The sequence below is a fragment of the Papio anubis genome, chromosome 3 (genome assembly GCF_008728515.1).
Source record: "Papio anubis isolate 15944 chromosome 3, Panubis1.0, whole genome shotgun sequence".
NCBI lineage: Eukaryota > Metazoa > Chordata > Mammalia > Primates > Cercopithecidae > Papio > Papio anubis.
In genome coordinates this window covers 179,341,127-179,365,592 of record NC_044978.1, presented here as the reverse complement: position 1 = coordinate 179,365,592, position 24,466 = coordinate 179,341,127, and the positions used below count along the sequence as shown (strand labels likewise).

General features: G+C 51.5%; 1 long non-coding RNA gene across 1 annotated transcript; it reads right to left on the bottom strand.

Moving 5' to 3' along the window:
- Positions 1-434: 434 nt before the first annotated feature.
- LOC108585873 lies at positions 435-2,104 on the bottom strand. The gene is made up of 2 exons (XR_001902423.3): positions 1,944-2,104; positions 435-792 (listed from the first exon to the last, which is right to left on the bottom strand). It is a non-coding gene; the product is annotated as an uncharacterized LOC108585873 (long non-coding RNA).
- Between the last annotated feature and the right edge of the window lie 22,362 nt (positions 2,105-24,466).

The following is a 24,466-nucleotide window of genomic DNA, read 5'->3' as shown; positions in this document are numbered from 1 at the left end:
GGCCTCCTGACACCACCGCTGCCCTGGGCTGACCCCTCTCCTGCCCCCCAGACCCAGCCAGCCTAAGTGCACACCTCATGACCCTTCGCCTGTGTGTGAACCCATGCTGTTTATAAAGCTTTTCACCCAAATGGTGCTGTCACCCCCTTTGACAAACAACGCTGTTCAGCTACAGCTGTGGGTGGCTCCTGCACTGGGCCTACAGGAGCCGCAGGCCAGTGGAGACAGATGGACAGCCACGCCATAAGATGGAGCTCAGGGTAGGGAGGGTGTTGGGCCAGGCTTTCCCGAGGAGGGGCCCCGTGGCCTCAGCACCTGCCCTTTGTGCCACTTCTCGGGTCCAGATTCATTGCTGGCTCCCCAACTAACAGGTGCCTTGGAGCCCTAGGAGTCCAGTGAGTGCATGGAATGAGTGAAGGAGTGCAGGAACGAAGTGAAGTGGAGAACATTTAATTATCCTTATAGCAGGCCCCAGAATTCTTTGCAGGGAGAGAACTCGACCTTGCGAAATCACCTAGTTGAGCTGCTTGGGTGGTGATGGAGGCGTCAGGAAGCGTTTGCTGTCTGAGTGGCGGACAGTCCCCCTCGCCTCCTGTGCTTCTTGGCTCAGGTCCCCTTCCTAGGCCTTTTTCTCTGCCAGGAGCCGGGTGGGGCTCTCTCCAGTCTGGATAGCCCAGGGGCAGGGCGGTCTCCATGCAAACCCTTGCTGTGCTGTGTGGCCTCAGACCATCCACTGACCCTCCGGAGCTTGGCCTCGGTTTTTCCATCTCTGAGAGGACAGTCTGCCCAGATCTGTGCCCAGGAAGCATGGGGGTGGGAAGACTTAGCAGAGAGCTAGGCTGTTGCACACTCAGGGCTGTTACCCTGGGCTCTGGCTCTCTGAAGGCCCCACCCACTGCCCGGTTCGTAGGGTGGCTCCTTTTTGAGTCACACTTCTGAACACCCTGGTGCCAGCCATGCTGGCTACTGGCAACCTCTTTAATGATCACGTCTGTCCCCACACCTTGGTGCAGCTCCATCTGTCTGAATGGACTCATGAAGGCCCCATAAAACGAAGTCACAATGAGCCATGTCAGAGATGAAGAGGGAGGACTTCCCGGAGGCCTCCCCGACTCACACCGTGCCTGGGAGGGAAGGCTGCCCACTGTGCTTGCCGGGAAGGCCTGGCAGGGCCTGGGGCCTCTAAGGAGGATCCTTAGCCAGGGGTGAATGGGAGACAGAGAAACAGAGATGGAGGGGGAAAGATGGAAACGGAAAGGGCCACAGAGCCACAGACAGAGACAAAGCAAGAGACTGGGAGTGTGGGGAGGAGAGAGGCGGGAGCGAAGGAGGGTGCGGAGGGGCAGTGTCTGGACAGAGCAGTTCTACCTGGACGCTGAGGGCCCTTGGGCCTGGGCAGCCCTACCAAAACACACGGAAGCCTGGGCGGGCAGCCAGCCAGGGAAGGTCCCCGGCGGTCCTCTGTAGTCCCCTCCTCCCTGCTCCCAGCAGTAGCCACCCCAACAACTCCCTCTCACTCCCAGGCAAGCACACAGGTGCCCGCCCACCAACAAACCTTCATGCACACGCGCCGTCGCTCGCGCAGGAATGCAGCACCCTGGCACACTCCCACATTCTCACGCCTGCCCTCACTCTCCCACAGCTCAGCTGGGAGGGACACAAGCCTGCCAGCATCACGCAAGTGCAGGAGCGCCCGCGTTCATGCTCAGCTGTGTGCACCCATGGGTAGCATGACCTGGGCCGCCTTGGCTGGGGCTGCAAGTTCAGACCCAGGCCGACAGGTGCACACACTCGGGACTCTTGGCTCTGGAGGCTGTGTGGGTCCTGAGTCCACAGACACCCCTAAAGCGGCTGGTGTGGATCTGGACCAGCCGGGGCTTTGGCAGGGGCGATTCTCCCTGCGGGGGCGCACAGAGCTGATGATCCAGCATTGATGTACCCACCCTCCATCCATGCCATCACCCATCATCCGGCTGCACCCCTTGGAGATCCATTGTCCTTTGCCAGTGGACAGCCGAGACCTTCCCAGCTCTCTCCTCACTCAGGGCTCTCTATGTCTGTGGGCAGCACTGCCTCTGTGCTGGTCCCTGTTGCCATGGTGTGACAGTCAGCTTCCAATTCATGGTGTACATCACAATTCCACTCCCAGCCATCATCAGGAACAGAGCAGGAGCTAAGCAATGGGGGAGGGGCAAAGGCAGGAGGGGGCTTCCCAGGGCAGCAGCACCGGCAACTCCAAAGGGAGAGGCACCCATCACCTGCACCAAAGGCATCCTTCAGAGGTGGACAGCCATCGGAGTAGGCAGCCACTGCCCTCAGGGCCTCTCCTGGGACATCAGCCCCTCTGCCGGAGGCAGCGTCTGCGTCTTTGTGCCTGCGCGCTTCCTGGAAGCCTCTCTGCCCAATTCAGGGCAGGATGGAAAGGCCAGGGGTTGACACCACCCAGCAGCCTTGACCAGTGACAGCTCAGACAGAATATTGTGCCTTGAGTGGAAGTGTGAGCTCTTTGACTTCCACCCCGGCCCACCCCACTCTGAAAATGGATTTGCAACAGTTGCAAAATCCAAGGGAAGATGACAACCACCCACGCCAGAAGGATACAAAATAAAGCTCAGTGTTGTCATTTGTGTACATTCTCAGACCTTGCCTTACATTTAGCTTTTGTTTTTCCTTTTTGGGTTTTTTGTTGTTGTTGTTTTATTTTTTGTTTCTTGTTTAAGACAGAGCCTCACTATGTCGCCCAGGCTGGAGTGCAGTGGTGGGATCTCGGCTCACTGCAACCTCCGCCTCCTGGGTTCAAGCGATTCTCATGCGTCCTTCTCCCAGGTAGCTGGGATTACAGGCGTGGGCCACCTGGCCCGGCTAATTTTTTGTGTTTTTAGTAGAGACGGGGGTTTCGCCATGTTGGCCAGACTGGTCTTGAACTCCTGACCTCAAGAGATCCGCCCGCCTCGGACGCCCAAAGTCCTGGGATTACAAACCTGAGCCACTGTACCTAACCTACATTTAGTTTTTAATGTATGTTTTATTGCCATATAATTCACGTAACATACAATTTATCATTTTACGTATACGACTCAGTAGTTTTTAGTATGTTTACGATGTTGTACAACTATCACTACTACTTAGTTCTAGAACATTTTCATCACCCTCAAAAGAAACCTCACGGCCGGGCGCGGTGGCTCAAGCCTGTAATCCCAGCACTTTGGGAGGCCGAGACGGGCGGATCATGAGGTCAGGAGATCGAGACCATCCTGGCTAACACAGTGAAACCCCGTCTCTACTAAAAAAATGCAAAAAACTAGCCGGGCGAGGTGGCGGGCGCCTGTAGTCCCAGCTACTTGGTAGGCTGAGGCAGGAGAATGGCGTAAACCCGGGAGGCGGAGCTTGCAGTGAGCTGAGATCCGATCACTGCACTCCAGCCTGGGCGACAGAGCGAGACTCCGTCTCAAAAAAAAAAAAAGAAACCTCACACCCATTAGCAGTCATTCACCATTTCTCCCTCCTCTCAGTCCCTGGCAACCAGCAATCCACTTCTTTTTCCAATCAGTTCGCCTATTTTGAACATTATGTGAATGGAATCATACGATGTGTGGCCTTTTGTGCCTGGCTTCTCTCAGTTAGCGCCATGTTTTTGAGGTGTATCAGCGTTTCATTCCTTTTCTGGTTTTGTTTTGTTTTGTTGTTTTTTGTTTTTTGAGATGGAGTCTTGCTCTGTCACCCAGGCTGGAGTGCAATGGCTCGATCTCAGCTCACTGCAACGTCTGCTTCCCGGGTTCAAGTAATTCTCCTGCCTCAGCCTCCTGAGCAGCTGGGATTACAGGCACCCACCATCAGGCTGGGCTAATTTTTGTATTTTAGCAGAGATGGGGTTTCACCATGCTGTCCAGGCTGGTCTTGAACTCCCAACCTCAGATGATCCACCTGCCTCAGCTTCCCAAAGTGCTGGGATTACAGGCGTGAGCCACCGTGTCCAGTCACTTCATTCCTTCTCATGACTGAATAATATTTCACCGTGTGGACAGACCACCTTTCACTTACCCATTCATCAGTTGATAGACATTTGCGCTGTTTGAAATGAACTTTTAACGCATGTTCTCTACCAAAGAGTTTTGGAAATATCAGTATGCAGTTGACAACTGTTCTCTCTTGCTATTTTCCATATTCTGAGATTAAGTTCCTCCTACATTTAAGTGTTTTTTCTTTTAAGAAATGGTAGTAGCCAGGTGTGGTATTCATGCCTATTGTTCCATCTACTGGTGAGGCTGAGGCAGGAGGATCTCTTGGTCCCAGGAGTTTGAGTCCAGCCTGGGCAACATAGTGAGATCCTGTCTCTAAAAAAATTACAAAAAAGGAATGGTGGGCCAGGTGCGATGGCTCACTCCTGTAATCCTAGCACTTTGAGAGGCTGAGATGGGCAGATTGCCTGAGCCTAGGTGTTTGAGACCAGCCTGGGCAACATGGTGAAACCTTTTCTCTACTAAAAATACAAAAAAAAAAAAAATTAGCTGGACATGGAGGCACATACCTGTAGTCCCAGCTATTTGCAAGGCTGGGGTGGGAGGATTGCTTGAGCCTGGGAGGTGGAGGTTGCAGTGAGCTGAGGTCACACCACCGCATTCCAGGCTGGGTGACAGAGCCAAACCCTGGAAGAAGAAGGAGAAGGAGAAAGAGAGGGGGAAGAGAAAGAGGAAGAGGACAAAGAAGAAGAAGAAGAAGAAAGAGGAGGAGGAGGAGGAGGAAGAAGAAGAAGAAGGAGGAGGAGGAGGAGGAGAAGGAGAAAGAGGGGAAGGGGAAGAAGAAGAATTCTAGCAAGAAAAATTTTAACAAAATGTCTTTGGAAGGGAAAAACAGAGCTGGCGACTCTAAATTGTCCACACAACCCTTTTCCTCTCTCCTGCTCTGGGAACCCTGGCAATCTTGTTTGGTGGTGACAGTGTTGACGGCTGAAGCGAGACGCCTTCACGTTAATAGGGGTTTCCACGGCCAACGTGTTTTCAGGCACCCGATCTGGGTGGAGAAGGTGCCCCCAGGCTGTGGGGAATGGACAACAAGTCATATTGGGCATCCTCAGCAGGTTTCTGCCTCTGCACCTGCCCACCCTAGGGTGGCTCCGTGGAGGGGAACATATGGGAAGAGGCACGGGCCAGAGGGCCTGAGCCCGGGGAACTAAGTTCACAGAGTCATGAAGGGGTGGGGAGGTCAGGCCAGCTCCCCAGAGGTTCTCGCTGGTCTTACCTGTGTGTCTGGTTCCTGCTGTTGACTCCAAATAACAAGGAAGGATCATTGCCAACTACACACTGTCGCTCCCAGCTAAGTTTGGGCTCTAGTCATTGGGAAGTGGGGTTGGCGTTGGGACGGTGGGAAGGTGACAAGGGAAATGGCTAAATTCAATGGGTTAAAAATGACACATAGAATTTATTATAACGGCAATACAATAAAGCAAATGAAAATTTAAAAAATAGAAAGAAAAAACACCTCTATTCTCACCTTAACACAAGGACTTACATTTTGATGAAGTTTCAATTTGCCTAAGCATAAAAATAACCTACTTTCTTTCCTGATTTTAAGAGTTGGATGGCTTTATGATAGTGAAAACGTTAAAAAGAAAAAAAGAGGTGAAAAAGAAAAAAGAGCCGGCATGGTGGCTCACGCCTGTAATCCCGGCACTTTGGGAGACCGAGGGGGGCGGATCACAAGTTCAGGAGATCGAGACCATCCTGGCTAACAAGGTGAAACCCCGTCTCTACTGAAAATACAAAAATTAGCTGGGCGTGGTGGTGGGTGCTACTTGGGAGGCTGAGGCAGGAGAATGGCGTGAACCTGGGAGGCGGAGCTTGCAGTGAGCCGAGATTGCATCACTGCACTCCGGCCTGGGCAACAGAGCAAGACTCCATCTCAAAAAAAAAAAAAAAAAAGAAAAGAAAAGTGACTCATTGTACCACAAGTTAAAGCCAATCATTATTAACATGTTGGTATATTTCCTTCCAATCTTTGTTATTAAGGTCCTTCCTTCCTGCCTGCCTGCCTCCCTTCCTTCCTTCTTTCCATTCCTTCCTTTTTGCTTTTCTAGAGATACCCTCTATCACCTGGAGACTGGAGTACAGTGGTGCAATAATAGTTCACTGCAGCTTCAAACTCCTGGGCTCAAGCAATCCTCCCACCCCAGTCTCCCAAGTAGCAGAGACTACAGGCATGTGGCACCACACCCAACTAATTGTTGGGGTTTTTTTTGGGTTGTTTTGCTTTTTTTTTTTGTCAAGATGGGATCTCACTTTGTTCCCCAAGCTGGTTTCAAACTCCTGGGTCCTTAAGGTGATCCTCCTGCCTTGGCCTCCCAAAGTGCTGGGATTACAGGCATGCACCACCTTGCCTGGCCTGAGCCACTATGCCCAGCCTATATTTTTTTCTTTTCTTTTCTTTTTTTCTTTTGAGATATAATCTTGCTCTGTCACCTGAGCTGGAGTACAGTGGCATGATCTCAGTTCACTGCAACCTCCACCTCTTGGATTCAAGCAATTCTCTTGCCTCAGCCTCCCGAGTGGCTGGGATTACAGGCGTGCCCCACCACGCCTGCTAATTTTTGTATTTGTAGAGACAGGGTTTTGCCATGTTGGCCAGGCTGTTCTCGAACTCCTGATCTCAGGTGATCTGCCTGCCTCGGCCTCCCAAAGTGCCGGGATTATAGGTGTGAGCTACTGTACCCAGCAGCCTATATTTTTCATACATGACATTGTAGCAATTTTCATCCACAGTTTCATGGTCTTTTTCACTAAAAATCATGGACTGAACTGTTTCATGCTGTTAAAGGTATTTGAAAAGATTTTATTGCTGTGCCTCTCTAATAGAGTTTAAGCATATACTGCATGAAACTTTTGTATCCTGCTTGTTTCACTTATTCTACCCTTCTTGCAATATCATGCAGTTTTAACACAGCCCTCCTTGCAAGTGACATATGCAAAGGCATCCATGAGTGGATGGTCATAATCCTCTTGATGGACAGGTCTTTGCTGTTGTAAATGATGCTGCAAAACACCCTTTTATAAGTCAAATGTTTCCCCTGGATAGGTTCCTATACATGGGTTTATCAGGAAAGAGTATGAGTAATGTTGAGGTTCTGTTTAAGAATCATTTTACAGAATTTGCCTTCATAATTTTGTAGGTGTGAAAATGACCAGCAATCAACATTCTTTTGACATTGGCCAGGCACGGTGGCTCACACCTGTAATCCCAGCACTTTGGGAGGCTGAGGCAGGTGGATCACCTGAGGTCAGGAGTTCGAGACCACCCTGGCCAACATGGCGAAACCCCGTCTCTAACGAAAATACAAAAAATTAGCTGGGCATAATGGTCTGCACCTATAATCCCAGCTACTTGGGAGGCTGAGGCAGGAGAATCACTTGAACCCGGGAGGCGGAGGCTACAGCGAGTGAGATAGAGCCATTGTACTCCACCCTGAGCGATAAGAGCGAAACTCTTGTCTCAAAACAACAATAACAAAAACAATAAAATTCTTTTGACATAAAACTAGAAAGTCCAGTACAACATTCTTAGAAATAAATAAATAAATAAATAAATAAATAAATACAGCAGCAGAAAAAACCCTAGTGTTTCACTCTTGCAAGATACAATCTTGGAATCTTGGAATCCCAGTCATCCTCACTAAGCTTTCTGGGAGCAGAGAGAAACCCAAGTAGGAACAGCCAAGGGAAATGTGTGTCCAAGCCAACTGAAGGGCGACTACATCTCCTCGGAGGCATGTGCTCACCTGCACATGGAGGGTGCTCACCACCAGACAGCAGAGTCAGCGCATGGCTGGCGAACTCACAGGGAAGCCACTTCATCCATGTCCCGGGTCAATCACCGAAAAATTGGACTGCTGCCCCAAATCTGACAGCTATTTGCATTTTGCATCCTTTCCCTGCATTCCTTCTGTGTGTTCTCTATATTTCCACATTGTCATCTATGAAAATGCATGACACTGGTAATCAGGGAATAAATGTCTCCTTTCAAAACATTTTCTATTATGGTAAAATATATGTTTTGTATTAATATTAGTCTGATTTCACACTGCAATAAAGAACTGCCTCAGACTGGGTAATTTATAAAAGAGAGGTTTAATTGATTCACATGGCTAGGAAGTCCTCAGGAAACTTACAATCATGGCAGAAGGCAAAGCAGGCACATCTTACATGGTGGCAGGCAAGAGAGAGCATGTAAGAGCAGGGAAAACTGCCTTGCAAGACTAACAGGTCTCATGAGAACTCACTCACTATCACGAGAACAACTTGGGGGAAACCACCTCCATGATCCAATCACTTCCCACCAAGTCCCTCCCTCAATACCTGGGGACTACAATTCGAGATGAGATGTGGGTGGGGACACAAAGCCTAACCATATCACATTTACATCATGTAACATAAAATTTACCATTTTAACCATTCTAAGTGTCCAGTTCAGTGGCATTAAGTACATTCACAACACTGTATAACCATCAGCACTATCTATTTCCAGAACTTTTTTTCATCATCCCAAACAGAAACTCTGTACCCATTGAACAATAACTCCCTATTTCTTCCTCCCCACTGGTAATCTCTATTCTATTTCCTGTCTCTATAAATTTGTCTACTCTAGGAACCTTATATAAGTGGAATAATACAATATTTTTCTTTCCGTGTCTGGCTTGTTTCACTTACCATAATGTCTTCAAGGTGCATCCATGTTGTAGCATGTATCAGAAGTTCATTCCTTTTTACAGACAAATAATATTTCACTGTATGCATACACTACATTTTGCTTATCCATTCATCTGTTGCTACACACTCAGGTTGCTTTCATCTTTTATTTTTTGTGAATAATGCTGAACACTGGTATACAAGTATCTGTTCGAGTCCCTGCTTTCAGTTCTTTGGGATATATATCTAGGAATGGAACTTCTGGATCATACGGTAATTCTATGTTTAACTTTCTGAGAAACTTCCAGACTATTTTCCATAGCGGTTTCATGACTAAATGTCATTTTGAAAAATTTATTCTAGTCGGGCACGGTGGCTCATGCCTGTAATCCCAGCACTTCAGGAGGCCAAGGTGGGTGGATCACCTGAGGTTAGGAGTTCTAGACCAGCCTGACCAATATGGCGAAACCCCATCTCTACAAAAAATACAAAAATTAGCCAGGCATGGTGGCATGCGCCTGTAGTCCCAGCTACTCAGGAGGCTGAGACAGAATAATTGCTTGAACCTGGGAGGTGGAGGTTGCAGTGAGCTGAGATCGTGCCCCTGCACTCCAGCCCTGGATGACAGAGTGAGACTCTTGTCTGAAAAAAAAAAAGGAAAATTTATCTTTAATATTGGTAAGATGTCAATACTACTCAAAGTGATCTACAGGTTCAATGCAATTCCAGTCAAAATACTAATGACTTTTTTTTTTGTAGAAATAGGAAAATCCTTCCTAAAATTTATATGGAATCTCAAAGGATCTCAAATAGTGAAATAATCTTGGAAAAGAACAAAGTTCAAAATACCCTTCCTGATCAAAACTTACTACAAAGCTACAGTTATCAAAACAATGTGATACTGGCATGAAGACAGACATATAAATCAATGGGTTAGAATAAAGATCCCAGTATTTTTTACATATGTATATAATAATATATATAATTATAATATATAATTATATATTATAATACATTATATAACATACTATAATATATAATTTATAATTATATATTTAAATATATAATAATATATTATAATATAATTACTATAAATATATAATAATTACATATTATTATATATTAAAATTTTTTTCAATGACTTTTTTCAATGAATGTTAGCTAAAGTGTCAAGACCATTCAATGGGAAAAGGGTAATCTTTATAACAAATGGTGTTGGGAAAACTGGGTATTCGCATGCAAAAGAGTAAAACTGGTCCCTGAGCTTATACCCTATTCAAAAATTATTAAAAGTGGATCACAGATCTAAATGTATGAGCTGAAACTACAAAACTCTTAGAAGAAAACATAGAGGAAAGGATTCATGACATTGAATCTGGCAATGATTTCTTGGCTATGACACCAAAGCACAGGCCACAAAAGAAAAAACAGATAAACTGAACTTCATCAAAATTAAAAGCTTTTGTGCATCAAAGGACATTATCAACACACTGAAAAGGCAACCCATGGAATGGGAGAAAATGATTGCAAATCAGAGAAGAGATTAATATCCAGAATATATAAAGAACTACAACTCAACAACAAAAAACAAACAACCCAATTAAGAAATGGGCCAGGAGCATTGGCTCATGCCTGTAACCCCTCCCAGAACTTTGGGAGGCTGAGGTGGGTGGATCACTTGAAGTCAGGAGTTCGAGACCAGCCTGACCAACATGGTGAAACCCTGTCTCTACTAATAATAGAAAAGTTAGCTGGGCGTAGTGGCGGGCACCTGTAATCCCAGCTACTTGGGAGGCTGAGGCAGGAGAATTGCTTGAACCAGGGAGGCAGAGGTTACAGTGAGCTGAGATTGTACCACTGCACTCCAGCCTGGGCGACAGAGCAAGACTCCCTCTCAAAAACAACAACAACAACAACAAGAAAATAAAAACAACAACAAAAGAAAAAAAGAAAAAATTAAAATATTTTTAAAATTAAACACAGAATTACCATATGATCCAGCAATTCTGCCTTTGGGCATATATCCAAAAGAACTGAAAGCAGGGACCCAAACAGATATTTGTATATCCCTGCTCACAGGAGCATCATTCACAGTAACCAAAATGTAGAAACACCCAAATGTCCATTGACAGATGAATGGATAAACAGAATGTAGCACATTCATACAACAGAATGTTATTCAGCCTTAAAAAGGAGGAAAATCGCTCCCAGCATTGCGGCTCACACCTGTAATCCCAGCACCTTGGGAGGCCAAGGAGGGAGGATGGCTTGAGCCGAGGAGTGCGAGACCAGCCAGGGCAACATGGGGAAACCCAGTTTCTACAAAAAAGCAAAAGTTGGCCAGTTGTGGTAGTAAGTGCCTGTAGTCCCAGTTACTCCAGAGGCTGAGCTGGGAGTATTGCTTGAGCCCAGAAGGTCAAGGCTGCAGTTAGCTGAGAGCGCGCTAGCCTGGGTGACGGAGTAAGACCCCGTCTCAAACTGAAAAAAAGGGGGAAATTCTGACCCATGCTACAACATGAATGAACCTTGAAGACATTAAGCTAAGTGAGACAAGCCAGTCACAAAAGGGCAAATACTGTAGGATTCCACTTATATGAGTTTCCTGGAGTTGTCAAATTCATAAAGATAAAAAGTAGAATGGTGGGTGCCAGGGCCTGGGGGGAGAGGAATGAGTGTTGGTGGTTAGTGGGGACACCGTTTCAGTAGGGGAAATTGAACAAGTTCGGGAGATGGGTGAGGAGGTGATGACTGCGCAACACTGTAAATGTACTTTTTATTTTATTTTATTTTATTTGTTTATTTATTTATTTATTTTGAGACGGAGTCTTGCTCTGTCGCCCAGACTGGAGTGCAGTGGCGCGATCTTGGCTCACTGCCAGGTCTGCCTCCCAGGTTCACACCATTCTCCTGCCTCAGCCTCCCAAGTAGCTGGGACTACAGGCGCCCGCCACCACACCCGGCTAACTTTTTATATTTTTAGTAGAGACAGGGTTTCACCGTGTTAGCCAGGATGGTCTCCATCTCCTGAGCCCATGATCCGCCCACCTCGGCCTCCCAAAGTGCTGGGATTACAGGCGTGAGCCACCTCGCCTGGCCTATTTTTTATTTTTTTGTGTCGCCCAGGCTGGAGTGCAGTGGCACAATCACGGCTCACTGCAACCTCCACCTCCTGGGCTCAAGCAGTTCTCATGCGTCAGCCTCCCGAGTAGCTGGGATTACAGGCGTGCGCCACCATGCCTAGCTAATTTTTGTATTTTTAGTAGAGACGGGGTTTTGCCATGTTGGCCAGGCTAGTCTCAAACTCCTGACCTCAGGTGATCTGCCTGCCTTGGCCTCCCGAAGCGCTGGGATTACAGGCGTGAGCCACTGTACCCAGACTATGAATATACTTAAAAACAATTTTTTTTCAGAGAGAGGGTCTTGCTCTATTGCCCCAGCTGGAATGCAGTGGTGTGATAATAGCTCATTGCAGCCTCGAGCTCCTAGGTTCAAGTGATCCTCCCACCTCAGCTTCCTGAGTAGCTGGAGTCAAAGGCGTGTGCCACCAGGTCCAGCTAATTTTTGTTGTTTTGTACAAGGTCTCACTATGTTGCCCAAGCTGGCCTTGAACTCCTGGCCTTAAGTGGTCCTCCCACTTCAGCTGGGATTACAGGCACAAGCCACTGTGCCCAGCTGTGAATGTACTTAAAGTCCCTAGAACGGTACACTTAAAAATGGTTAAAATGGTAAATTTTTAAGGCTTGTGTATCTGACCACAATAACAAAATATTTACTTATCTGTCATTTATGTATCTAGTTTCCTTCCTACACCATTCTGACCTTGTCTTCATTATGGCCCCCTTCTAGGATGTGCTACTTTACCAGGACCTGCAGACAACCACCTTCTGCCAGCCCTCCCCTCCCAGCCCCTCATCCAGAACCACGCGGAGTCTAGGTCCTGGGAACTGCTATGGTAATCAGGACTGGAGCTCCTTAGTGTGTATTTTACATCTCTTAAATGTCTCAGAGTCTACAGTGTGCCAGGCACTTCCTGGCCATCTTGCTTGATCCTGGAGACAACTCTAACAGAAAACAATGATGACCCCCATTTTATGGATGGTAAACCTTGGGCTCACAAAGGTTAAGTGACATGCCCAAGGTCATAGAGCTAGAAGTGTGATCTGAACCAGGTCTGCTAACATCTAAGCCTTTTCCAGTCTGAGGGATCTTCATTTAATCTGGAAGATACCCAGGAGTGAACTTTCTTGGGAGTTTGGGAGTGAACTCCGTCTCAAAGAGAGACTGGGTCGTGACTGAGCGTGGACGCCGCAGAGCTGTCCCATGCATCGGGCAAGGGCTTACACTGAAGAACTCGACGATCCCTTCCAGCTCTGAAAGATCTGATTGTAATTGAGGGCCAGAGAGGACACGTGACTTGCTCCAAGTCACGCAGCTAAAACCCAGGTCTCCTGATCCCTGACTGGAAATCTGAGAAAGAGGTATGGTACACGGCAGGCACTCAGCTAATGTATGGAATCAGTTAAGGACCCTGGAGACATAACTGTGAATGTATTCATTCAGTCAATGAGTAGTTGACTGAGTTGTCTGAGTTATCACCACGTGTGAGACCCGAAAGATGCGCACCGCCGTGAGCGGACAGTGAAGGCAACACGTTCCTAATGGAGGGAAGAGCTTCTGTCAAGGTTTGGGGTGGGGACAGGGGGCAAGGTAGAGGTGGCTGGGTGAGGCCAGGGTCAGCAGCTGTGACATCTGGTTGATGATTTGGGTCTTTGTCCTAAGGCTGGTGCCCTGACCCTTTGTGGCCATGGCCTTCTGAGACTGTACTGTGTGAGGACCAGAGTGTGAAATGAGGTTGGGGAGGGGGACAAAGAAGCCTCGAGGAAGGAGCGTTGCCAACATGGCATGTTTCAAACCGGTGGGATTCTCATTTCCCCCTTCATGGATCTCCTTGTCTTCTGGGATTTTGTACCTCGTGGAGGCTGGGCAATTCTATCGCCCTGAAACAGAACAAGCCGACGCCACAGATGAGGCAGACCGGTCCCCTCTCCCAATCCACACCTGCGCATGGCATCCTCCACGTCCTCCCCTCATCCCCTCCTTCCCTCCTTTGTTTCCTGCGGCTGCTGTTACATGGGGCTCCTGCCTCAGGGCCTTTGCAGGGGCTGTTCCCCCACCTGGAAAGTTCTTCCTGCAGAAACCTTCATGGCTTGTGCCCTCACCTCATTCCACCCTCTGTTCAGAGGCCACCTGCTCGGGCTGGCCCTTTCCGGGTCCCCCTCTAAAATTCCCACCCCTGTCGCTTCCTAGTCCCTTGCTCTGCTCGCTCTTTTCTCGGTGGCACCGATCCCTCTCCGATCCCTGCTCCACAGTCACTAGGTTACTCCCCACATGCGTTTGATCATTTGTGACTCTTGTTGATGATCTCGCCCTCTGGAAGTAAGGACGATGGGGCAGGATTCTGTTTGCTTTGGTCATGGCTCTGTCTCCAGCCCTGGGGCAGGACCTTGTACACAGCAAGCACTCGGTAAATATTTGTTGCACAAATGAGTGGGTTTCACAGGTGAGTTTTGCAGAGGGAAAGCCCAGGTTCACCTGCTGTGACCCCTGAACTCCAGCCTGCTCTCAGGAGAAGCAAATTCTCCAGGTGCTCTCAAGGTCTCATGTCCATGTGTTTATGTGCGTGGGAGGGCCAGGCGGGCTTTTCCACAAGTGGCAGGCAGGAGGCACCCTGTTCTTCAAGGCTCCAGGGCCACCTCCTCCGAGGTTTGGTGAACACAGAGGGAGCCCTGTGTGCACCGGGCTGACCGCACACTGCCACTCACTGAACTCTCCTGGAGATCCCAGAAGGTGGCCAGAAGGGAGACTGAGGCCACCTGTCCAGGCCAGCCAGTTAGAAACTGGCAGGGCCAGGGCTGGGTCCCAGGTCCGCCTGGGGGCCCTCCTGCCTACCCTGCGCTGGTCTTCAATGGGCCAGTTTTTCAGGGAGTCCTGCGGCATCACTCAGCAGCTTGCTGGTTCCGAGCAGTGTGGGGTCTCCCCAGAGAGGTCTGGGGGCCTAGTGCAAAGATCACAGGCCTGCACCACCCTACGTGTGCATGACCCCAAGCAGGTCAGCCTCTCTGGGCCTCAGTTTCCTCAGTTGTGAAATGAAGGACTTGGCTGGGCTGACTTTCAGTTCCTGTTTGGTTCTGAGCATCCCAGCTTTTCCCCATGACGGAGTCTTCCCTGAGCAGGAGGCACTTTTCCAACAGGCTGAGCGTACCTGGCTCCCTGGGCCAGGAGCTGGAGGCTTTAAAAGCAAAATAAGAACTCGGTGAGTCCTCCAGGGCTGCTCCCGCCTGCCTTGCTGCGGCCTGGCCACTGCGGGCTGCCTGGAGAGCTCCCAGCCATCAGCCCACGCCCAGCTGCAGGAACAGCTGAGTCACCCTGACAGGGCCAGTCACCCTGAGATCCAAGCGGCCTCGGCAGAGCCGAGTGACCACCTGGGCTGGCCTAATTCGGTGCTTGACTCTCTGGAACGGCACCTTCATGAGGTCAGACAGGGCCCTCCGTCCCCAACGTTGGGGAGAAACCAGAGCGGCAGCCCCTCAGGATGGAGAGAGACCTGGGGGTCCTCTCAGGGGTCCCTTCTGGTTACCAGAATTTTGGGCTTAAGCAGAAAATGTCGTGGGCCCTTGTTTCTTAGGTTTGATGTCAAGAAAGCAGAAGGTGGATTTGGAGCATAATCAGGAGATCCATGAACCGCGAGGATCAGAGATCCCACCCACGAGCCTGGCACAGTGGCTTACGCCTGTGATCCCAGCACTTTGGGAGGCCAAGGCGGGCGGATCATTTGAGGTCAGGAGTTCAAGACCAGCCTGACCAACATGGTGAAACCCCGCCTTTACTAAAAATACAAAAATTCATCCAGCATGATGGCACATGCCTGTAATCCCAGCTATTCCGGAGGCTGAGGTGAGAGAATCGCTTGGACCCAGAAGATGGAGGTTGCAGTGAGCCAAGATCACGCTATTGCACTCGAGCCTGGGTGACAGAGTGAGACTCCATCTCAAAAAAAAAAAAAAAGAAAAAAGAAAGAAAGAAAAGAAAAGAGATCCCACCTGTGCACCCGTTGAACCATTGAAGACCAGCGCCCCGTGTGCATGGGGGCCCCTAGACAGGCTTGCGGCCGAGTCCTGGCCCTGCCACTTTCTAAGAGTGTGGCCCTGGGCAGGTGTCTTACCCTCTCTGTGCCTCAGCAGGAGAAGTAATAATAACAGAAATAATGGCGATGTTGCCTGGCCAGTGAGCCCTGTGCCCACCTGGCCATCCCTGTCTCTTGAGCTCTCCCTGATGCTGTCCACAGGGCATCCTCTCTGCAGAAGGCCTCCCTCACCCTCCCACGCCTCACTAGGTCTGTGCTCCCATCGCTGCCCGCGCCCATACACCCGGGACCCTCTTTACTGTTCCACCTTCACTAGCATGGCAGGTCCTTGAGCAGGAGGCACTTTTCCAACACTTCCCTGAGCAGGAGGCACTTTTCCAACAGGCTGAGCGTACCTGGCTCCCTGGGCCAGGAGCTGGAGGCCTTGAAAGCAGCCCCTGCTCTGCACCCTTTTCTTTTCTCGGGGCCCTTGGCAGTGCCTGCACCCCAGCTGAACTCGGCAGACGTAACTGAGCATAGAACGTGTCCTGTGCAGTAAGTTTACTTTCAACAATTTTTCAGAGAGGTGTATAACTTCTCCAAGGGTACACAGTCAGAAAAAGGCAGAGTTTGAACTGGCCTCCTCCTAGGAATTGGCTCTTCTTGTTCCATGAACCTCAGAGCCAGCTGCACATGAGGAGAGGTGCCTGTGTGTGCTTCTATCTGTGAGACGGGGCAGCTACAGGCATGAGCTCCAGGAGCAGGGACCCTGAACTGGCAAATCCTGTGCTGTCATTGTGGAACCAGAGGGTGAGAGCCCCTTGTCTCTCCCAAAGGTCCCCTTCCTCCTCTAGGCAACCCTAACATCTTGTACAGAATGCTACCAGTAAGTGCAGTGGGGACCCAGATTTACTGGGTAGACTAGCAGACCCTGGTGAATTTCACCCTCTGAGCACAGGCCCTGTCACCTGGCTATTGGAGACAATAAGACCCGCCCCCGCCCGCATCTGATGATCGCACTTCCGCTACAAGCTCTCTGACAAAGGGCGGCCCAGCCTCGACTTGCACACGTCCAGTGGTTGGGGACCGCTCTACTTCCCCAGGGTGACAGATGGTGAGCAGTGCCTTCTGGTAGGTAGCTTCGATCCGAACCCTGCCAGGAGGCTGAACCCCTTTGGGCCCTAAGAACTGGAGAGCTCCACAAATGTGAACACCTCAGAGCGAGCTGTTTTCTTCTGAACACTGAGAGAGCTTGCTTGTTTGGGAAGACAGATTCAAAGGCAGATTCTTCGTTGGCGGAGATATTCCCTTGGCAGTTATCTACCTTGAGCAGAAGTGGCTTTGGGACATCCAGACAGCGCTGCCGGCTTGTGAGCCCAGATAAATGTCAAGTCCACGCCCATGGTAGGCTGGGTGGAGGAGGCGAGTTTAGAGGTGGCTACTGCCGCACTGAAAACAATTTTCATCCCCAAACGAGTTGGGTTGTTCTCATGTGATCCTAGCCAGATGGCAAGAAGATACCACTAGGGGCATTCAGAGAAAGTCTTACATGATTTTGTTTGGCTTTAAAAAATCCAATCTCAGAGCTCAGCAAACGAAGCTGTTTTTCTTTCTTGCTTTTTTTTTTAAACTCTGACGTCATTCTGTTTTTTCTCAAAAATTTTTCACTTTACAAACATCATATGTGTCTATTGTAGATAGCATGAAAAACTCAGTGCAACATAAAGAACAAAATAAAAATAATCTTCGATCCATCACCCAGAAACAACTGCTGTCATAATAACATTTTGATGAACTCTCTGTCTCATCAGTAGAGTTATACTTTTATCACTTTATTGATTGATTGATTGATTGATTTTGAGACAGAGTCTCACTCTTTTGCCCAGGCTGGAGTGGAGTGGTATAATCTAGGCTCATTGCAACTTCCGTCTCCCAGGTTCAAGTGATTCTCATGCCTCACCCTCCCGAGTAGCTGGGACTACAGGTGTGCGCCACCACGCCTGGCTAATTTTTGTGTTTTTAGTAGAGACGGGGTTTCAGCACGTTGGCCAGGGTGGTCTCAAACTCCTGGCCTCAAGCAATCCGCCCACCTCAGCCTCCCACTGTGCTAGGATTACAGCCATGAGCCATCACGCCCGGCCAAATTATACTTTTAAAAAAAGAGTACATAGGTTCACAGAATAGGCAGTGAGAAAACAAAATAAAAAAAAATGAAACGAACAAACAAACAGCACATTCTATCTCTTCTATCTACTGCATCTGAAGGACAGAGCTGCCAATGAGATGGACAAGGTCCACCGTCTTGGAGCTCACAGCTTAGAGGGGAGACAGAAAATAAACATATAAGTTAACATTTGGATTGTTTCCAATTTTCCTGTTACAAACACCATTGCAGTGGTTTTAGCCAGGTGTCTGAATACTCATGCGTTGATTGCATGAGAATAACTCTCTACAAGTGGGATTTATGAGATGGGTTTTTTGCCTTCCATAAAAAAATCTCTGTAATGATCACCTTGATGCATATCTGTATGAAAATTACGTGGACGTTATCTGATAAATACCTCCTCTGCCTGCATTAGACACTTTTCAATATAGATTTTTTAGATCAGAAGGGATTTTCCAGGTTTTCTATCTAGGCGAACCCCTCATCCCTCTCCAGCATCACAGCTTACATACCCCCAGGGGTGGAGAGCTCACTCCTTCCTCAGAAAGTTCATTCTACCTGCATGGCTCTGCCCCTGGGAAATGTTCCTTTATCTTGACATAAAACAGATCCTCCCGGGCTTCTACTAGTGGCCCCGGTTCTTGAGCCTGTGCAGAGCAGATCCAGGCCTCACCCCCGCACCCGCTCTGCTGGGCTGGAGGTCCGCTCCACAGCCCCTCGAGGTCCTCCCTTTGTACGCACTGCTTGCCTGGCTCTCACCCACTGCTGAATGGCAGTTCCATTCTTGGGACCTGCCATTCCAGGCAGTTCTCGGGAAGTCCACTCCTGGACTGCCTCGCCTCCCCCAGGGAACCTTCCCTGACCACCCCTCTCCAGGGAGTCCTGGCCCTCTGTACCTGGCCTCTGTCCCTGCCTTCATGGAACCCCTTTTCATGGCCTGCCCCGCTCCCTGGGCTGCACCCTGCCACATGGCCATCTCTGCAGGCAGCAGGCACTGGATGAAAACCTGTTGCGTGAATGAGTGGAGGACGGGATTCTGGTGTCTGCATCTCTGACAACTTCTGCGACTGCAGCATTCCCTGTGTTGGATGGGGGCCACTGCCCTCCACTGTAAAATGGACACACATCAGCTTTCTGCACTTGTTGGTCCACTCGTTTGTTTACTTAACGAGAAGTGCTCACTGAACAGGTCCCGTGAGCCCACACTGTCCTGGGAACTGAGGACACAGGGCAAGCAGGGCAAGACAGGTCCTGGCCCCAGGGTGCTCCAAGTCTAATAGAAATAGGTAAACAAGCACTAACTCCATCAGTGAGGTCTAGGAAGGGGCTATGCAGCTGCTGGACAGAGAATTCCAGGGAAGCAGCTCCGAATGCGGTGGGGGCAGCTGCCCAGGGAAGTGGGTGTTCTAGTGCAGGGCGATCTTTATGTGAAAAAGCCAGGGGCAGGATTCCAGGCCCAGGGAACAGCAGGTGTGAAGGTCTTGAGGTGGGACAAAGCCAGGGTGTCCCCAAAATTGATCAGAGGCCATGGGACTGGCCTTGGCATATTCATTAAATCAAGGTTCTTTGAGCAGTGGTGTGTGCCAGGCCTGGGGCTGGTGGTGCGTTTTGGGTACCCTGGAGAGGAGCCTGCCCCATCACTGCTGTGGAAGGGCTTAAAGGTGAATGGGGAAGATTAGATGATGAAATATACATATGTGTATGGCAAGGATTCCTGCTAAAGGGAAACTCAGTCTCTCTCCTGCCTATGTCTCCTGGTCTCATTAAGTAATTGATCTGCTGAATCATTGCTTCATGGATTCACAGATTTACTTCTTAATTGCATGGTTAGTTAGTTCATTCATTCATCTAACAAATCTTGATGGTGGCTTCCTCAGAGTCAGGCACTGTGTAGGGTCTGGGGAATGCAGGTGAACAAGACGGATTCCTCCTTGATCCTGGGAAACATGCCCTCTAGAGGGGCAAGACAAGGACGAATGCACGCAGGAACTCAAACAAGACCCATGAGACTGTAGAGACAGGAAACAAGAAAACTTAAGCTTGGGCGAGGAGGAGAGGAGTGGAGGAGGGGAAGGGGAGGGGGAAGGAAGGGGAGAGGAGGGATGGGGAGGGGGAGGAGGGGGAGGGGAGAGGGAGGAGCGGAGGAGGGGGAAGAAGGAAGAGACCACCCCAGGAAGATCAGAGGAACAGCTCGTGCAAAGGCCCGGCGCCTGGTGGCCTTGGTGAGCTTGCATCTCAGAGGGAGGCCTGCCCTCTCTCAAGGGAGTGAGCAGCAGCCTGCTCGTGGAACACGTGTCTTGCCCCTAACAAATCGCCCCTAACTCCATGGGGCTGCCAACAAAGAGGTGCCCGGGTCTCTGGCCACACACAGCGTGTGCGTCTTCCTGAAAGCCAGCAAAGCGCAGCCTCCCCCGCCCCCAGCTCCCGGGCTGGCACGGCCTCCTCCCTAAGGAGGCCCCAAGGAGCAGGCGGCTGCGCGGTGGGAGAGAGAACAGGGCTGCTTTATGAAAGCCCTACAGGGCGGCCGTGGGCAAACAGAAGGCCCGAGTGTGTCCACGGCGGGCAGGCCGGGAGCTCAGAATAGCTCATTGAGCTTCGGCGGCTGGGCCAAGAGTGCAGCCGGGAAGAAACAGGTCTTTATGAAGGGGAGGCCCGGTACAGCCTGAAACGAAGAATGCACACGCCAGGCCACCCATCTGCCACCCGGGCCCTGGGAGGCCGCATGAGCATGCGCAGATGGAGCGAGTCTCGATTCATCATCCATAGGAAGCTGTCTTACGTGGGAGAACTCACCCCCAGTCTTCCTTCTCTCCTCCTCCCCCAGGACAGAAACAAAATTAAAAATGTTTCCACCGAAAGGTGAATAGTGCCTCACAAAGCTGTGTCCTCCTCGCCCCCTGAGCTGAAGGACTCTCCAACAATTTTAGAAAGCAGGTGCCTTGAGTAACCCCATTCTGCAGATAAAAAGACTGAGGGCCAGAAAGCACCAGCAACTTGGCCAAATTCACAGCTAGTAAAATAATGGTACAGGATGCCGGATGCAGTGGCTCACGCCTGTAATCCCAGCACTTTGGGATGCCGAGGTGGGCACAAGGTCAGGAGGTCAAGACCAGCCTGGCCAACATAGTGAAACCCCATCTCTACTAAAAATACAAAAAATTAGCTGGGTGTGGTGGGGGGCACCGGTAATCCCAGCTACTTGGGAGGCTGAGGCAGGAGAATTCCACGAACCTGGGAGGCAGAGGTTGCAGTGAGCTGAGATCACGCCACGGCGCTCCAAGAGGGGTAACAGTGGGAGACTCCGTCTCCAAAAAAAAGAAAAAAAAAGGAACAGGGATGGAACCAATCTCTGCCTGAATGCCATGCCCATGTATTTTATCACCACAGTATGTGTGTGTGGTACATTGTGTGTGTGAGGCATCTGTGGGATGCATGTGTGCATAATGTTTGTGTGTGTGGTATGTGGCATGTGTGTAAATGATGTGTGTTGTGTGTGCATGTGTGATGTGTGGCGTGTGTGGTATGTGGTGTAATGTCTGATACACGTACATGCATGTGTGTGTGCTGTGTGTGCATGTGTGTGTGGTATGATTGTGTGTGATGTGTGTGCATGTGTGTGGTATGATTGTGTGATGTGTGTGCATGCGTGTGTGTATGATTGTGTGTGATGTGCGCATATGTGTGTGTTATGATTGTGTGATGTGTGTGCGTGTGTGTGTGGTACGATCAGCCGCGTGCGCACGTGCGCGCGGCGCCGACTCCGGTGCGACGTGCGCGCGCGCGTACGATCTCAGTATTATGACGTGTGCGCACTCTACGTGCGGTATGATCTGGTGGGTCCGACGTGCGCGCACGCACGCGTGGCATTGCGTGCGATCGCGTACGCGTGCGGGCGACTGGTGCGTGCGATGCGCACGTGCGTGCGTGCGGCGATGATCAGTGCGTACGTGCGCACGCAGCGCGTTCAACGATCGGTGCGCGCGGATTGCAAAAGCACGCATGCGGCGAGATCAGGTGCGCGCAAGTGATGCGCGCACGCGCGGCATGACTGGTGCGTGCGTGACGTGCGCACTGCAAAAAGTGCGCAACGACTGCGACGCGCGTTAACGCCGCGCGGCGTACGATCCGGTGCGCGACGTGCGCGCACGTGCGTGGTACGACTGCACGCGGATGCGGCACGTGCGCGCGGCGACGATCCTGCGTGCGCGGATGTGCGCACGCGCGCGCGGCATCAGTGATTGCGTGCGCACGTGCGTGCGGGCACGATCTGTGCGTGATTTATGCGCACCGCGTGCGGAGTACGATCTGCGTGATTGCGTACGGCTGCGCGGCAACGAACGAACAGGCGTGACGCAAAAAGCACGCCTGCGCGTATACAAAGATCCGTGCGCGGATGCGCGCACGCGTGCGCGTGCGTATACGTGCGCGATCGCGCGCTACCGCGCGGGCGAACGATCATAATGCGCGCACTCGCCGCCAGTGCGTATAATGACTGCGCGCGTGACGCACGCGACGCGCGTGCGCGTGCGGTACGATCCGGTAATGTTTACGCGCGCACGCGCGTGGCGACGATCTGCGTGCGCGACGCAGCGCAATGCGCGCGCAACGATCCCTGCGTGCGCGCGCACGCAGGCAAGTAATGGATCTGCGCGCGACGTGCGCGCACGCGCGCGTGGCACGATGCGCGATGTGCGGTCCACGCGCACGTGCGGCGATCGGTGCGCAGATGCGCAATGCGCAAGGCCGATCTGCGTCGACGTGCGCGCACCTACGTGCGCGGCACTCCAGCGCGCCGGGTGCGCACGCAAAGTGCGGGCACGATCAGTGCGTGACGCGCACGCGCGCGATACGACTGGTGCGCGGCGTGCGTGCGCGCGCGGCATACGACTGGTGCGCGCGCGCACGCACGCGGCAATGACTACGCGCGAGATTTATGTGTGCGCGCACGGCGACGATCTGCGCGCGACGTGCGCACGCGGGTACGCATACGACTGTGCGTACGTGCAGCACGCACGTGCGCGCATGATCTTCATGCGGATGCGCGCGCACCCACGCGCGGGTACGACTGGCGCGCGACGTGCGCACGCACGCGTGCGGCGGTACGACTGAAAAGACGCGCACGCACGTGCGTGCGAATACGATCTCAGGCAGGATGCGCGCACGCACGCGCGGCATGATCCGTGCGCGTGACGGTGCGCACGCACGTTAAGGCATGATCATGCGTGATGTGCGCACGCGTACGTATACGATCTCAGTGACGCGCCACGCATGCGTATGATTATGTGATGTGGCAATGATTATGTGATGTGTGCATGCATGTGTGTGCACATGCTGCCTGGTTGTTCCAAGGCACATCCAAAATCTCAACCTGGCCAGGCCAGCCGGGGTAGGCCACCACGCACACTCGCAGCAGCTGGTGGGGAAGCAGGCCGCGGGGTCCCACCTGCCAGAGCTCGGAGCTGGGTGCTTGCTCTTTGGGCCGCTGTTTCCTTCACTTGTGGGGCCCTCCTGGAGTTGGGTCAGTCCCTGGCAGGCCGGTGAGCAGGATGTGGAGCCGGGCCCCATAGTGGGGGTGTCCCAGTCTTCCCAGCCCCTCAAAGAGGGACCCAGTGATGGCAGAGCTGCAATGGCCCATCCACTGCCCCAGCCTGTCGTCCCCTGTGTCCTCCCCTAACTGAAGACCTTCCTGGTGACACACTGCAAGCCAAGGCCCCAGGACCGGCCTCTCACTGCTGCCTCGCTCCCATGTGTTCCTTGGTACCTGGCGCTCTGACAGTGCCCCCAGTCACCTAGGCAGGTCCCCACCTCCCTGCCTGTGTAAGCTTTCCTTTCCTGGGGCTCCCTCCCTCGCCTGATCCACCTGGCAGCTTCCTTTGCCCGCTCTGCCAGGGCTCTGCCAAGGCCGAGGCCCGAGGCCGTCTTCCCTCACTCCCAGGCTGACTCCTGATTGCTGCCGGTGCTGCATCCTCTGAGCAGTCCAGCCCCACATGTGTCCCTCTGGCCCTGCCGGCGCTGGCTCAGTGGCCTGTGCTAACTCAGCTGGCCTACCCTCGAGCTGCTCCCTGCTAGGGCAGAGTGGCCACGGTGGCTGTTCCCGTTACTTTGGCTGCAGAGCACATTCATTCAGCGCACAGAGTCTCTGGGTCAGGAATTTGGCCAGGACACAGAGGGAATGGCTTGTCTCTGTGTCATGACGTTTGGGGCCTCCACTGGATGACTCAGAGGCTGGGGCTGGAACATGGAGGCTGGGTCGCTGCTATGCTGGCTGTCCGGGGGGCCTTGGGTCCTCCCACGTGGCCTCTCTGTACAGTCCGGTCATGTGGGCTGGCCTGGGCTTCCTCGCAGCGTGGTGCCTGGCATCTTTCAGAATGAGTGTCCCAAAGGATAGAGGAAGATGCGCAGGAGACCCACGGGGTGGGCCGAGTGTCCAAGTCACGCTGTGCAGAGGGCATAGGGATTTGTCACTGAAGAGCACGTGATCTGCCTATCCCCAGAGCCTGATGC